Source organism: Xiphophorus maculatus, chromosome 15 (genome assembly GCF_002775205.1).
Source record: "Xiphophorus maculatus strain JP 163 A chromosome 15, X_maculatus-5.0-male, whole genome shotgun sequence".
Lineage (NCBI taxonomy): Eukaryota > Metazoa > Chordata > Actinopteri > Cyprinodontiformes > Poeciliidae > Xiphophorus > Xiphophorus maculatus.
In genome coordinates, this window is record NC_036457.1 from 18880367 (window position 1) to 18895852 (window position 15486).

The following is a 15486-nucleotide window of genomic DNA, read 5'->3' on the forward strand; positions in this document are numbered from 1 at the left end:
ATATAGCGTTCCTTTAGTGTTCGCTTAGTCATTTGTAGAAAAGGATGCATCTGCAGCTAAAAAATAATACTGACAATGTCAACATATGAAAAGCTCCAGGCTGATCTGTTTTATTTATTTATTTATTGATAATTGGATAGCAAAATGTGCTTAACAGGAAGTATTTTTGTTTTGTTTTTTTACAGAATTTGAACTGAATGAACCTAAAACTATGCCACTTAAGACATTTTGGGCAGCACACGTTTACAGAAAAAGAGGATTTTTATCATCTTAAACTCAAAATGTATATATTTGTGTACAGTTCTGCCTTAATTACTGTGTTGAGTATTTTATTTTTTTTTACAGCAAATGACCTTTTGAGTCTTAGCTCAAAAAATTTGCAGTTAATCAATTTCTTAATTTGTTGACGATTATTTCAATCATCGATTCAGCACGATTAATCTGATTAATTGTTTCAGTCCTGCCAACAGCCATCAAAACTCAAACTGATCAGAAACAACGCTACAACAGTAAGCTATAGAGTAAGCATCTGTAATGATGTTACTTTTTCCACAGATTGATAGATTGAGAGGAAGCAACTAAGAAATGAGCACCTGGTCCAAAATCAACAAAACGTTGTTCCTAGAGAGAACGTTAAGAGTCAGAGAATGCTCAAATTCAGCATGCAATAACAGCTTCCATGGTGATTGTACTATCTTTCTGTGGCTCTTTTTTACTATTAGTACCACTGGTTTATTGTAAAAAGTGAATGAATTATTTTTAGACCTCCATATCCCTAAATTTTTTAAGTCAAAAGCTAATGGTGGTAACCTGGACACAGCTGGGTATCCTTTATATATCTGAGCCTGTCTGTACTCCATAATCAGTGCACACACTGTACATGCCAATGTTTTTTTTGTTGTTGTTGAGAATTTTGATATTTAAAACCAAGCAAAATTATGATATAAATTCAAATGTCGAAAAAGTGTTTGGTGTTTTCTAGCTTTTTTCCTTTGCCAAAGCAACACTTCAAAATAAAAGCAGCGAATAAGTGTGTTATGGGTTTCAACAGAAATTAAATTTTGCTGTAAATTGAAATTGAAAACCTGATTTGCTGGACTGAGAGGTAAATCAAATCGAATTGGTAAAATAATGTATCTGCGTTATGAAAAAACAAAACCATTAGAATACAAACTTCGTCTAGTGATGCACAAATGCAGAAAAGGCATGAAATCAATTAGGATTTAGCTTCCTTCAGGAATGCCTTGTTTCAGGTTTGGACAGTTCGTGATAACTAACTGTTATCAGTTATCACTACCTTGTTTACCTTTTTAAACAAGGTAAAATAAAAAATCATTCATATTTTTACTAATATAAAATTTTTTGATGAGGCTCCGAGCCCTAAGAATGCTCAGAGGTACTCCATTATCGTCTTGATAACTAAAAACTAATCATATTTTCATGTAACTTACTTTTTTACTTTATTCGTGTCTCTATCAAACAATTTAAAAAATCAGCTCTGGTTCATCTGTCAACTTTTTCCTCGCTCCCTCTCAATTAGAAATATATTGATGAGAAATTTTACTTTAAATTGGAGTTTTCCGATTGTATCTCAGTAAAACTTTTCTTGTTAACTTGCTTACATAGGAAGAGTCCAAATATTCTTGCAAATCTGACTTGACCACAGAGTTGGGGTAAAAAGGCCACATCTGTTAACTAAAGGGTCGTGGTTCTCAAACCATGTTAGAAATATTACTGGTGGTACATAGTGGCACTTTTAGTGGTACCATCCCACCAGCCAGCAGAAACTGAAGAACACAACAGCAACCTAAGAAAAAGTCCCGGTTGTTTACCATCTTCTAGCTCTGAAGTCAGAAACTGATTCCTGGAAGAACATCAAATCCAACTTCATGTTCTAGTTCGGTCGCGGCAAACCAGTTCAGCAAAAACAGCCAAATTAAACCTGTCATCACCGCAAAGAGTCACACAACATCATTGTTGGGTTACTGTTTACTCAAATTGTCCTTTTTCTTATATTCGTCACAAAGAATTAGTGGGACACCTGAGTGTCTTTGTTTTCCACAATTATCTCTGGGCTCTGCTGTGGATACTCAAAGCAAAACGTTCTAACATGTTGGTAACAACAGAGCAACATTTGTGTTTTACCTGTTGAGCAAATGGATTCACAGACATATGGTCGGTGCAAACATTGACATTAGCTTGAGTGTAGTCTGTAATACAATGGAGAGTATTTGTCTGGGGGCACAGTTTTCCAAAACTCTGTGGTTCCTTCTCTCAAAAACACAAAGTCCAGTCATCTTCAACACCTTCAACTGTGAGTCGAAGAGCAGAAAACAAGATGCATTAATTTAAAATTATGTGAATAAGCTAGTTTACACAATAAGTTGTTAAAAAACCTGCAGCGACATCATCCTCATGCCATTTCTAGTCGTCTTCTTCGTCATTTCTCCCAGCAGTAACATCTTGTTGTTGATCACGACTGGTGGAGTGTTTCCATTGCAGCTTCGTAAAATACACCAATTTTGATCAGACCAAAAAAAACACCTCATCAAAGCACCAAAACTTTACAATGAAAGAAAGTGTTGTTTAATTTCTTGAAATTAGCGAGTTTCTATTAAGCAAATTTATTTTCAAAATGTCAAACCGCGCATTTGTAAAGTTAATGGAAATGCAGCTAGAGCATATGGAGGGATAAAATTCACAATTTCTAGCCCTATTTAGCCTCTTAGATACAAGGACTTCTTGATGAATGAAGCAGTGGAATGTCAAAAATCCCTGCAATCGATCATCAGCTTTACACAGCCCTACAAGGCCATTTGCAGATCCCAACATAGTCGGTGCACCAACTGTAGCGAATGCAGCTCATTTTGAACGTCATGAGTTGAGAAAGGATCAGGTCAATGCCTCAAGATCCTTTCTGTTACCAGCACGATGTCAAGGAACTCTTGTTTAATTTCAAAGATCTTACAAATACTGCCAACTGTGGCTTGTCCTGGATGCTACTTTAAACACTCAAAACCCAACATTTCTACAGGTTAAACTCAAACGGGTGGCCCAAGTTTTGACTTGACCGCCCTCCCTTTAGTCGGCGCCGTCACACGTCAGCCGCCTCTGACAACGCTGCGTTTGCTTTCCGCCACGGAACAAAGCAGAGATGGCAGACGAACTTATCTTTAAAAAGAAACTGCACAGTGTTGGGGAATAATTTGGAAAAGTGTCAAAGACAGCGAATCCTATCTCCGAGCATGCCAGTCACAAACGCGCGGGTACACACACACACACACTTAGGAAGCAGAAGCTTATGAGAGCACAGAGAAACACACACAGACACACAGGCGCACGGTCTCATACACAAACAGGGACTTTGGTGTTTACATCATATGGGAAGGTATTTTTTCCCCTCAGAGTGCCAGGGAACAGGCCCACGCACGGACACACAGACGCTGACTAAGGCCCTAGGACTCCTTTTGGAGCGAGGGGAGGCCACATGTGAATCCGTATCTTGTGCACATGTATATAATTAATGCAGCAGTCGGTAGCCTTTTGATCCGTTTCGATCTAAAAAGGTGGGTGCAGCCTCCATGTGCGTGTGGATTTGTGTTGCTTTGTGTTTGTGAAGCACTATTAAACAGCCTTGTTTAGCGTTAAGCTGTTGTTTGGTCAGTGGAATGTGCAGCGCTCTGTTTGTGCTTTGGCCTCACGCACAATGAGCTAGTGCTAATCAGTTTATTAGACTAAATCTGCTGATTTTGCGTCGGTACGAATGCACGTGTGCCGTTTGGTCTGACCTGCAAGTCACCACGTTGTGCGATTTCCCCCACGGCTTTTTGGGGCTGGAAGAAGAGGACAAAAGAAACGCAAAGTGTATTAGAGCGCGTGTGTGTGGGTGTGTGTGTTGAGGTCTGTTAAAAGCTCCCAGTCCTCCCATCCAGTGTGAGATGGCAGATGTTCAGAGCTTCAACCACAACAGTTGTGAGACCACAACAGGCAGCCTGTTCTACCCAACACACAAATAGAGACGTCTCGAAAAGCCATTGCCCAAACATTGAGCTAAAATCAGATATAGCTTTTTTTTCTTCCTCCTGAGCAATAAAAAAAGAGCCCAACCACTTAAATCGCTTCTTTTTCTTCTCCATGACGATGTGTACTTTAGCTAAAATAGGGAACTGCTGTGTACCACATCTGTAGAGACAGCCCTGCATCATCTCTTCTTCCAATTTCATTCACTTCCCACATTTGATTGTTGGCGAGTCCCAGGATGAGGAGGGCAGCAAAGGTCAGGACAGTTGCAGAAGAAGGGCAATAAGGTGATGGAGCTTTAAGCTACGTAGCGCTGGTGAGCCCGTTTCAGACAGAAGTCTCAGGAGCCTGCAGTAACACTATGTCAACAAAGGAATCTGTCTAAATTTCCCATGTGTCTACAGCGTCTTGCAAAAACAGACATACCCTCTTATGTTTTTTTGTGACGTTACCGGCACAAAAGTCAATATTTTTCACTGGGATTTTAATTGATAGAACAACATAAAGTATGGGCAATTATGAAGTAGAGCAACACGGTTTTTAAATATGTTGTCAAAAAACTGAAGTTCGCTGTGTGTCCCCTACAATTGCACATTGCTGAACCAATTTTCTCTATCATTCTTCTGTTAAGATGTCTCGAGCTCAATCAGAGTGGATGAAGAGCATCTGAGAAGAGCAACTTTCAAGCCTTCCCGCAGATTCTTATTTAGATTTAAGTCTACTTTTGACTTTGCCATTTTTACATAAATTTGCACTGATCTTAGCCACGTAAGTTCTGGATCTTTGTCCTGCTAGAAGGTGAACCTCCGCCCCAGTCCCAAGTCTCCTACAGCCTTTCCTTTTAGGACTGCTATCAATGTCCCCATCAATAGTAGTATGGGAAAAGTGTCCCATAGTATGGATGTTTCCACCACCATGTTTCACCAAGGGGATGGTGTCCACCATGGGGAGGGGTAATCATCTGGCCAGAGCACCTTCTTCTTCCATGCTTCCCCTCCAAACGGGATGCCTAACTGAATTTTTTCAACAACGGCCCTCTCCTTGCCACTCTTTCACACGATAAACATGTTTTCTAATGATAGATTCACCCTAATGGGCTGTGGATCTCTGCAGCTCTTCCAGAGCTCTCTTGGTTGCTTCTGTGACTATTGCTCTTCGTGCCTAATCTTTGAGTGTAGGTGGACAGCAAAGTCTTGGTAGGTCTGTTTCCAGATGATGGACTGAACAATGCTTTTTAAGACTTTCAAAGCTTGAAGTATGGTTTTATTACTTAACCCTGCTTCATATCGGACCTATCTGCTGTGTTCCTTGGTTTTAAGGAAGCCGTTTGTTGCCTAACATTCTCCAATGCCAACACAGAAGAGGTTGGCAAAGTTTGGTACTCTATTTTATGGTCCGGGACAATTGAGAGAGCTTTTCCATTGCCAGTAGGAATTTCACCAGGCAAGTGGGGATAAACTCAACCGCCTAACGTAGTGTGATACTAGTGCAATGACAAACATGATGCACTAGTGTGTCTTGCGTTTTCTGTGCCCCAATAAATGGACTGTGTGACGCCACTAGCTCTACCCTAACCGTACCATTGTCCCATGAACCTACAACTGAAGGGAGCACAGGAATGGTACAGCAAAAGTTGATTGTATGGATCAACCTTTGCCGTTAATCCATACGTTATAAAATGTTTTGTCCATTTTTATAAGGGAAACGAACAAAATAGTATACCAACTCATGCCATACTGCCCCGCTCAGTAGCATAATATACCTCTAAGACCTTAACAGAACAGCTACATTTATACAGGGATTCCATTGCATACAAATTGACTTTGTTTTTTTTTTTTACTATTTAGATCTATTATATCGTGGATCATGGATCCTTTCCATTCCACTTCACAATTATGCACTACTCTGTTTTGGTCCATCACTTAAAATCTCAAGAAGACACATTAGAGACTTTTTGGTTGCAGCGTGGCAAAATGTAAGAGTTCAAGATATCATTTCATCAAGCCACCATCTAAACATACAAAAGGTCCAAGCATGAACAACAGTTGGGGAATTATTTTTCTTCCAGGCAAGAGAAAAGAGGAGGAGGATTTGAGCCATTTTTTACCATATAAAAATAATTTATAAAGGGACTTGTGTTCTCCCCATGCAACTCTGCATGCCAACACACACTCGCAATGTCTTTGGCTGCATCCAGTCATGACATCACCGCAGCCAGCCAGAGAGAAAGGGAGAGTCATCGAGAGCCAAGCTGACGTCATCCCATTCACTCAGTGTCAATTACGTAATCAGAGGGGGTCCAATGGCTGCAGGACAGGCCAGCTGCTGCGTGCGTCTCTGTGACTGCGTGAAGGGCAGAGAGACAGAACTGCAGCCTCGTGTGCGAGAGGAGACATGAAATGTGGCGCGCTGATGACATCATGGGTGGATGTGAGGGCATGGGCGGTGGTGGGGGGCGTATAGAGACAAAGCTCTGCAAACAGCAGTTATGCAACTCGAAAAGGACAAGAAAAGGCTTTTTTAGCCCCGTCTCTATCCGTATGCCGTGTGTGTGTGTCTTTGATGACATTCTATAGCACTTTTACTTCAGGCGGAGAACGCATTAAATTCACACAAGCACTCGAGCATATTTAGCTGAAATGCAAACTGAAATCTAAACACACACACACACACACGCTCACTCCCCCCCTCCTTATAAACACAGCTTCCTAAGGACAGGAAATCCTTCCACCCACGTTCCTGAGTTGCGTGGCAACCGGAGCAGCGTCACAGTGTGCATGCCTCCACCGCTGAAAACACACAAACAAGCCGACAGAGACCCACATACACATCCAAAGCGCAACTCCTTGAACTGTGCGCCTCTGAAAGCGCCAAAAGAGACAGCAGATAAGTGAGCTAACGCAGCGCAGGCGGATACTCGCCACAGCTGCCCCCTAATTCGTCGGCCGTGGATTTAGACCAAACATGACATCAGTCCTCGCAAAACATAAAGCACTTCCCCCCCCCCATTTATAAGCTCTATTTTTGTTCCTGCTGACGTCTTTTTCTGCATGAGGCTGAAAATGTGTGCATGTGTCATTGCTGGCTTACACTTGTGCACTTGTGTAACGCGAAGGATACGACGGAGAGGCGCTAACCGAGTAGCTTCCCTTCAACGCGTGCGTTTCAATCCAGAACAACACCCAACTGAAGACAATGGAGGATGCACTGATCCACCTTTTTCACTTCCGATACTGATACCTAAAATAAAGCATGTGCTGATACCGATTAGATATATAACAGCAACGCTGGATTGACTTATACCATTTATTTCTTTAGACACAGACATACATGTATTGAGCTACAAACTTATTTCACAACTCTGCAACACTACAGCACACTTAAATACACCAATAGCCTCACAAGCCTTGTCAAACATGTAAAAACATTAATTTTTTCAATCAGTGCATTTAGGAGCATAACAATAAGCTTCAACTATTCCTACTAACAGTGCGCTGAAAAAAAGTGTTTACTCTTTTGCTGCTCCTGGAGAAACTAAAGAAAATATGCTTGCAACTTTGCCAACAGTCTTATGTAACTGGAGTAGATGACTTTTGGGTAGTTCGATAAACTAAATGATATTACTACACCACATTATATTTCATCTCTGCAACATAGTAAAATACAAACTGACAGAACAGCTTAAAGTAGTGGACGAAGCTTCACAAATAGCTGAATCACGGATCTCATAAATTAAACAAATTCCCTGTACAGCTGCCATGATTCATTGATGTAATTGAATCTAATAATAGTCAACTGCAATAAACAGTTCACATCAAGACTTTAGGCTGACACAGTGGGGTTTTTTTTATAGCTTCAATGTTTTATGTATCTAAAAATTTGTAAGCAAAGGTTTTCCTCAAGATTGCAGAGCAAAGACGTCCAAAGGTTGGCCCTTGAGACGGTTTTACACGGCCCCCCAAGCTTCACTCAAGAATGGTTGAAATTTGACTTGCTGGCACATTGAATATAATTTTTGTAATTTTCTTAGGGTATCTCTTTCCTCTGACAAACTAAAATTTAAGTTGTTTTGGTACAACACAAAATTTTTGACTCCAATTAGCTACTTTCCACTATCGTTCCATAAAAAGTAGTCCTTTTATTTAAAAAAGGTAAGACTCTTTTTATGTTTTTGATGTACACTGGTTTACAAATCCCCTTTAACATGAAATCAACTACATTATTACAGTAAAATATAGCTTTTTTCTTTCACAGAATTATTTTATGTGCTTTAAAATGGAAAAAAAAAAGTTTTAGTTGTGGAGCAAATGTACTTTAAACTGAGAATTGTGGCCAACATAGCAGAAAGTTTGGACACCACTGGCTAAGAGCGTCCCCTCCCTGCAGTTGTAATACTGAGTGTGTGTGTGTGTGTGTGTGTGTGCGTTCCTTTAAGTCAGCAGAGTTTGGCTCCAGTCATCCACCGTCTCCGTCTATGTCAACGTTTCCAAGCAAACATGGAGGATGCAGCGTCTGACCCACCCGGGTTCTCAGAGCTGTAAAAGGCCAAAGTGATCTGAAGTGTGAAAGTATTTCTGTAGTTAGGAGACTTTAAAGTCTAAATGGTTCAACAGCTGAAGAAATGGACCCAGGGTCTGCCGAAGAGCCCGACAAAAAACAAACAAACCAATACAAACACACACTTCCCAGTTTACTTTTTTGTTGAAGCTCCTAAAGGCATTCTGAGGTTGGGGAACTTGTCCTTGAGCTACTTTGTCCCACTTTTCACAGAAGAATGACTATTAAACCGCCTGTGTGTTGTGAATTAGTGCAAATTACCTTTACTTTACCCATTTTAATCAGTAGAGAATGTTGTTTGGAGGGAAAAATTATCATTTTTAATAACTAATGAATCAAAGAGTGAGAAAACAGATTGTGGTAACCCCAGTTCCAAGACATTACTGGCCAGTTAAAAAAAAACAACAACTTTGCCATAGGACAGCAACTAACAGACAAATCAACACAATAGCTAGGTTGCCTGTTTTGTACTAATTTGGAAATATTGTATTTAATGTATGCCCTGCGACAGACTGGCGACCTGTCCAGGGTGACCCCGCCTCTCGCCCGGAACGTTAGCTGGAGATAGACACCAGCAGCCCTCCTGACCCCTCTATGGGACAACGGTGTTAGAAAATGGATGGATGGATGTATTTAATGTAATCAGGAAATATTCATGTGACTTGTAGTTTTGATCTAAACTGGGTCTGTTGTAATACAGTGTCACATGTAAATAGAAGACCAGTCCAGGTCTGCCTCTTTTCCTAAAGATCGACACCAATAATGGATGGATACATGTAAACAGAACCACCTGGTGAAAAAAACAGAGCTGCATTAATGCATTCTGTTAACAAAACCCTTCAGATTAAACAGGTAGTACGTACATTTCTGACTTTTCATACGTCCCACCCACATTTGCCTATGCGTGGATAAATTCCTCCCCATGTAAACCAGAATCATGAGGGAAATCCCCCCACGATTCTGAAAGCTGAATTTTAGGCCACAAAGCTTCCGTCCTAACCGCTATATCCTTCCCCTATATTTAGACGCACACCGACCTTTTTACCACCAACTCAATGCGCGGCGATAAAGAAATGTCTCTCTCTCTTTCCCTGGCTGTAACCCAGTCTTCCTGCTGTGCCTATGCTCAGGTTGATGTGAACAGCAGCCCAGATAAAGCTGACTTTTTTTTTTCCCCCTTCAGGTTGGCTTTGGCTGCAGTGCTATGAACCCTGACTCCGTCCTACATGCCTCTGAGGATTCTTGCAGATGAAAAGCATTCTGTTAAACCCTCCTTCCTCTCGGCTGATGGCAAATAGTTCTGGTCACTGCTACCTTTGGGAAGAATTAGTTTTACACCTTGATATAAAGTATGCACGGTAGAAGATGAACATTAGCACAATAATTAGCCAGGTACTTGCTAATCTATTAAAGAGCTAAAAAATAATAAGCTATGAGCTCCAATGACACCGGCATAAACTGTTCTGTGAGATCCAACCAAACTATATCATAAGCTCTACTTCCCAGTTTATATTTATCTGACCTTCTTCCTCCTGCTCGCCTTTTTCTGCTTGTTTGTTTGCAGTGTACTGGTCAGGAGGTGTGTACAAACAGAAGGCTTCTTCTCAGCACACAAGCAAAGCAAATACTTGGCGGCGCTAAGGAGAAGCGTGCTGAATTTGACAAGCCGTTTATTGGCTTGGAAAGGCTTCTTGAATGTTGCGTTTACAACCTCCTATTAGGATCCAAGGAGAGCATTTTTAAATGCTCAAAAACTCAGCAACAGCCAGTTAGGCTGTCAGTGTCCAGCGTTAGCGTTCTGATTCACCTAATTAAATGAGCAGAGTTATGTTTTCCAGGCACACATTGCCAATTTATAGCACGATCGAGAAACTACGTTACCTTCAGATGTTATAAAAATGACTTAAAAGAAACGTCACCTTGTAATAACGCCTTGTAATTGGCCTTCTGTCTCATTAAGAAGCTCCATATCTTTCTGAAACTCTGCTCTCAGGAAGTCAGCACATCACATTTTTACCAGCATTTCACTGATGAGCTAAGCAGATGTGCAGTTCCACCAGGTGCTTGCTAATTGCTGCTGGCTAGTCTGAAGGAGCTGAGTGGGCAATTCGAAGGGGAAGGGCTGCTCTATGAGGTGGAAGTTCGGAAACTGCCGCTCAGAGGAGTTTCATCCTTGAAGGCGGAGTTATGTCCACCTAGACGTTTTGCACAGCTAAATGGTTGCCATGGAGTTTAAAGGATTTCTCAAACATACATGAAAGAATCAAAGCAACACTCCAGGTGTGTTTCTGATGTGAGAATAACATCATAAAATGATGTAAAGCTAAAAAAATGTTAATTTTACATAATACTGAGCCCTTTAAAGTGCAACATTATATAAAGTTTTGGTTGCAATGTGACAAAATATACATTGTTTTGCAATTTTCATAAGGAAAATCCCATAAGCAATATAAAAACACTCAATTATTTATGTATTGTAGGTATATAGCAGATTTCTGTGACCATAAGCCAACTTAAACCAGGTTAAATAGGTAAAGCTTTCCGTCAGTTTACTTCATTAGAAATAAACTTTTTTGAGCTCTTTGATTCAGTGGAAATTATACCGTTGTCAGTGGAAGTGACCTACTTTGCTGAGACACAAGTGCCACACTCTTACTACTGGCATGTGTTAATCTGTGTGTAGAAAGTCTGCAAGATATGCAGAACTAAATGCAACATCTGAAGGCCAGCGGTTGAATTTGACGTTTCTGAATCAGTCAGATATGTCTTTCTTGTATGTCCACCAAAGATTCACTGCGAGGTTTCTGCATAGTGAACATCAGAGTTAACAGAGAATGTGTCTGTACCATTGCAGCGCCAACGCACAACAAATTTGGGGCAGGCTAGTGAAGCCTTGATGCCAACACCTTGATAAAGAGTTTAGAGATTGAAATGCTCACAATGCAAAAAAATATATAGGAGAAAGAAAAGTGAGGAAAACAGTCACTTGTTTTCTTAATCAAGCAGTCTTGATGACCATCTAGTTCCTGATTATTGGAACAAGAGATTCTACCACAATGTAGTGCATTCGGGACAAATTCAGTTAGTCACTGATCGACATTCTGAATATCAAACCCTACTGTTCTGTCTTTTCCGTAGAAGAAAAACAAACTATCAATTTCATAAACAGAGAACAAATTCAAAGGCCATCCTTCCTCTTAACAAGACAACAGTTGTTGAGGTGGGTAATGAGTCTCTTGACTTTAAAACATCTTGGCAATATAGTCGTTGAATTTGAGTTTTAGTGGCAACTTCTTCGAATGCATTGCTGCTAATACAAGTCGGCTGTATCGCCCTCAATAACCCAGTGGACCCTCTGTGGGGAGGCCACATAAGATCTTGTTGACCAGGTGAAGTGAGTGTTAACCATACATAGACAGAAGACCATTGGTCATAGTTTGGATAAGTCACTTTAAACAGAAATCTCAATGGACAAAACGATACTTAGGAATATTGGCAATGTTTTCATCATTTCCTTAAACTCACGAATTACCTGAAAGCAATTGGTCACATCGAGGTTGTTAAGACGGATGTAATAAATGAGCATACAGGCCAGTGCTGTCTTCATAAAAATGTACTCAAATTTTCAGATCACCTTAAAAACAGCTTTTTGTCGATTGAAAATAATTTTAAATCTCTAAAATTGTGTTTTCAAACAACTCTTCTGATGCGGCAAAGTTGCCTCCTCTGATGATATAAAATACATTTTGTTGTTCTTGTGACAATGACAATAAAGATTTATCTTATCTTATATGACATACTCGTATTAGAAAGGTTAGAAAATGTATTTTGAATGCAGTTATTATTAAAAATTAAAGAGAGTTCCAATTGATATCGGCATGTCAAAACTTCATAAAAAATTGGCAGCTAGAAATCGGCCAAAAATCTGATCGATGCACCTCTAGTACCTAGTTACGGCCAAATAAAGGCACTTAAAATGATCGCTACTACTGCGAGTATAAATCAATTCAAATGAACTAAATTATTGTTTTTTTTCTGAAACTATACCCAAATATAAATGTACCTGCTCAGCGCTCCCTACCTGCCTGCTGCTCCGTAAAAATAGGACCGGCTTGTAACAAATGCCGCCTTCCCATGCGAGACGCACAACGCACGTTGTCCTCTTTTCACAGAGTAAATACACTCCATCATCCCCCAACAACTTAAGAGGTCAGGATATTTTTATCAGTTTTGCTGATAAGGTAATGTTTAGTGGAACGTTTACCTTTCAGAACTAAATGTACCATGGCCCCGGCTGCACGCTTTCACCTGACATTGCGTTTTAGACTCAACCGCCATATGGCCGGCAGCCACAGCTGACCAAATCTCAGCGGTGGGCGATGATTGTGCAGCTCCCAGGCAGGCCCCCCAACAGAACAACAAGAAATATTAAAAAACAAAACAAATTAAAAGAAGAAAAAGAACGCACAGCCATTTTGGGACGTTTACGCCGAATAAACCATGAGCCGGCGGTCAGAGGAAACCGTCTCGACGCTCGTATTCAAAACACAGACGATTCAATTCATTCACACATGAATTATGGATCCATTATGGACTGTTTGAGCCGGGGTTCAGGGAATCAGTCAAACAGCTGTACTGAGAGCACTAACCCACTGATCCATCCAAACCAATTATCTGTGTGTAGGGGTGGAGTCTGAGCTCAATATTCAATTTACACGATTCAATTTCACACAAGAGGCTCTCGCTGTAAAACTGCTGGCGTCGAACAACCGGAACGGCCGAACAAAATAAAAAAAATAAAAATAAAAAAGAAACATGGAGGCGCCCAGGCTGCCTGTCTGAGAAAATGATAAAGGATAAAGAAGGGCTAACTGAACACTTCGCCATAGGGGGGCATCCATTGAGAGACAGGGAAGACGGTGAGCGCAGCCGTGGGGGGTCAATATGTGAATGAACGTTTGCCATAGAGGTGAATTATGAATGAGCGACACTCTGAGCACTCCTGGAGAGAGCATCTCTCCTCCTGCCTCCTCTTTTTTCCTCCCTTTTTCTTCCACCCTAAAAATCCCCATCGTCCTCGCTTTCCATCCACCTCGTCGTCTGCATGCCAGCTCCTTGTCGTCCAGGCTGCCTGAGTAGATGACCGAACACCCCCCTAGACACACACACCACCTATTCTCTTACATATTTACACAGCCTCAGCTGGACGCATGCACGCTCACATGGCGGCAGGAGGATAATATGAGAGCAAACAGTGCTGCACGTGTAAAGGCAGATGCATTAAAGTGAAAAGGCTTTGGGGCATACACACACACATTTCTCCCAGCTGTTCTCCTGGCTCCAGAGCTGGTGTGTGTGTGTGTGTGTGTGTGTGTGTGTGTGTGTGTGTGTGTGTGTAATTCAGTGTGCTGCTGCTCAGCCTGTGCCACGCTCTCTCCTCTGTTGCTGTGCGTCTGATCAGATCTGCCTCCTCTCAACCTGTTTGCCGTATATGGCACAGAAACACGCAGACAGATACATAGTATCTCACACACACACACACACACCGACTGGAGCTGCTACTACTTATCGAGCCTCTCTCAGGAAAAAAAAAAGATTTCCCTGAGCTGGGGTTTTTTTTTCTGAAAGTGTGCACTGGCTTGTGGGAGAAAAAGTCCACACTTAGATGCAAACACATGGTGAGAGAGAGGGATTTTAAAGGGAGGGTAAAAGTGGACTCTGCTTTACTGTTGCTCAACTTAAAGTAACATACCAGAGAAGTGTGTGATTGCGTGTGTGTGTGTGTGTGTCTTGGAATGGGATCAGGCTGTTCCCTAAAAAGTAGCCACTCCTTTTGATCCCTTCACTCCAGTTTACAGTGGCCACTTCCAGCTCACTTTGGCACCCTTTTCCTTCACGCGTGTAAAGGGAAAACAACCTCCACGACTAACTCGCGCTAACGTAAACCGACGCTGCGCGCGCGCGCACACACTCACTCACACACACGCACAAGCGCGCGCGCACAACGCGAACCCACCACACTTTTCCTTCCAAGTGCGGAGCCACGCAGCACATGTCAGCGACACACACCTTCAGAACAGCTACACACGGCCATGAAAAGCCCAATGGAGTCACCTTAAAATCCTTGCGAGTTCCAGGTGAACCCCTTCCCCACTCTTCTTTCTCCTCTGTCAAGACTTCTCCCTCTCTCTCTCGCTCTCTCTCTTCCTTCCTCTCCTCCTTTCCGTCCGTCCGGCAGTCCGTCCTTCTTCTCGCTCTTCTCCGTTCGTTTGTCTCCCCCCAATTTTTTCCTCCTCGGTTCGAGGTCACTTCCCGGCGTTGTTCCCGAGCCCCTCCATGTTCCGCCCCGCTAGTCGTCTCGAGCACCGAGCGAGCGAGCGCGCACGCGCACACAAAGCAGACACGCGAGAGCCGCTGCCGCGTTCCTCCGGTCTGCCTGTGTTTATCCCTCTCTCCTCTGCCGGAGAGCAGCTAGGCTTTGCCTGGATGTGTGTGGATGTGCGTGGATGTGTTCCTGGGCTCTGCCTGCCTGCCTTGCCCCGCCAGCGGCTGAGGACTTCCCCCGGAGGCCGCCCTGGGTCCTAAAGAGTGTCGAGTTCACTGAAAGAATGCCGTTGTATACAGAAAGCTTTAGCCAAAGATCGTCTATTGTGTGTCCAAAACCGATTTAAACATGATGGGAATGTTAGCTGTGCCGTGTAAAGAGACATCCAATCAAATATTTAGTCTCTTGTTCGCTGTCTAACATTGAATCAGACAGGACTACGGCGGCGTATTAGAAAATATTAGAAAATAGTACATTTCCACCCAAAAAAGTCTCCGAAATTTTCTAGAGAAAAACTTTTTGGAAATTTCTCAGTTTAAAAGTTTGAAATGTGCTTTAAAAAATTAAGAAGTTTTGAGATTAGC

General features: G+C 41.9%; 1 protein-coding gene across 1 annotated transcript in view; it reads right to left on the minus strand.

Annotated features, from left to right (window-relative positions):
* foxn3 (forkhead box N3) overlaps window positions 1-15114 on the minus strand; it is a 91807-nt gene extending 76693 nt beyond the window's left edge. Inside the window, exon 1 of the mRNA XM_023347881.1 lies at window positions 14692-15114. The gene's annotated coding sequence lies outside the window, so the exon portion shown is untranslated. The remainder of the gene's footprint in view (window positions 1-14691) is intronic.
* Window positions 15115-15486: the final 372 nt, after the last annotated feature.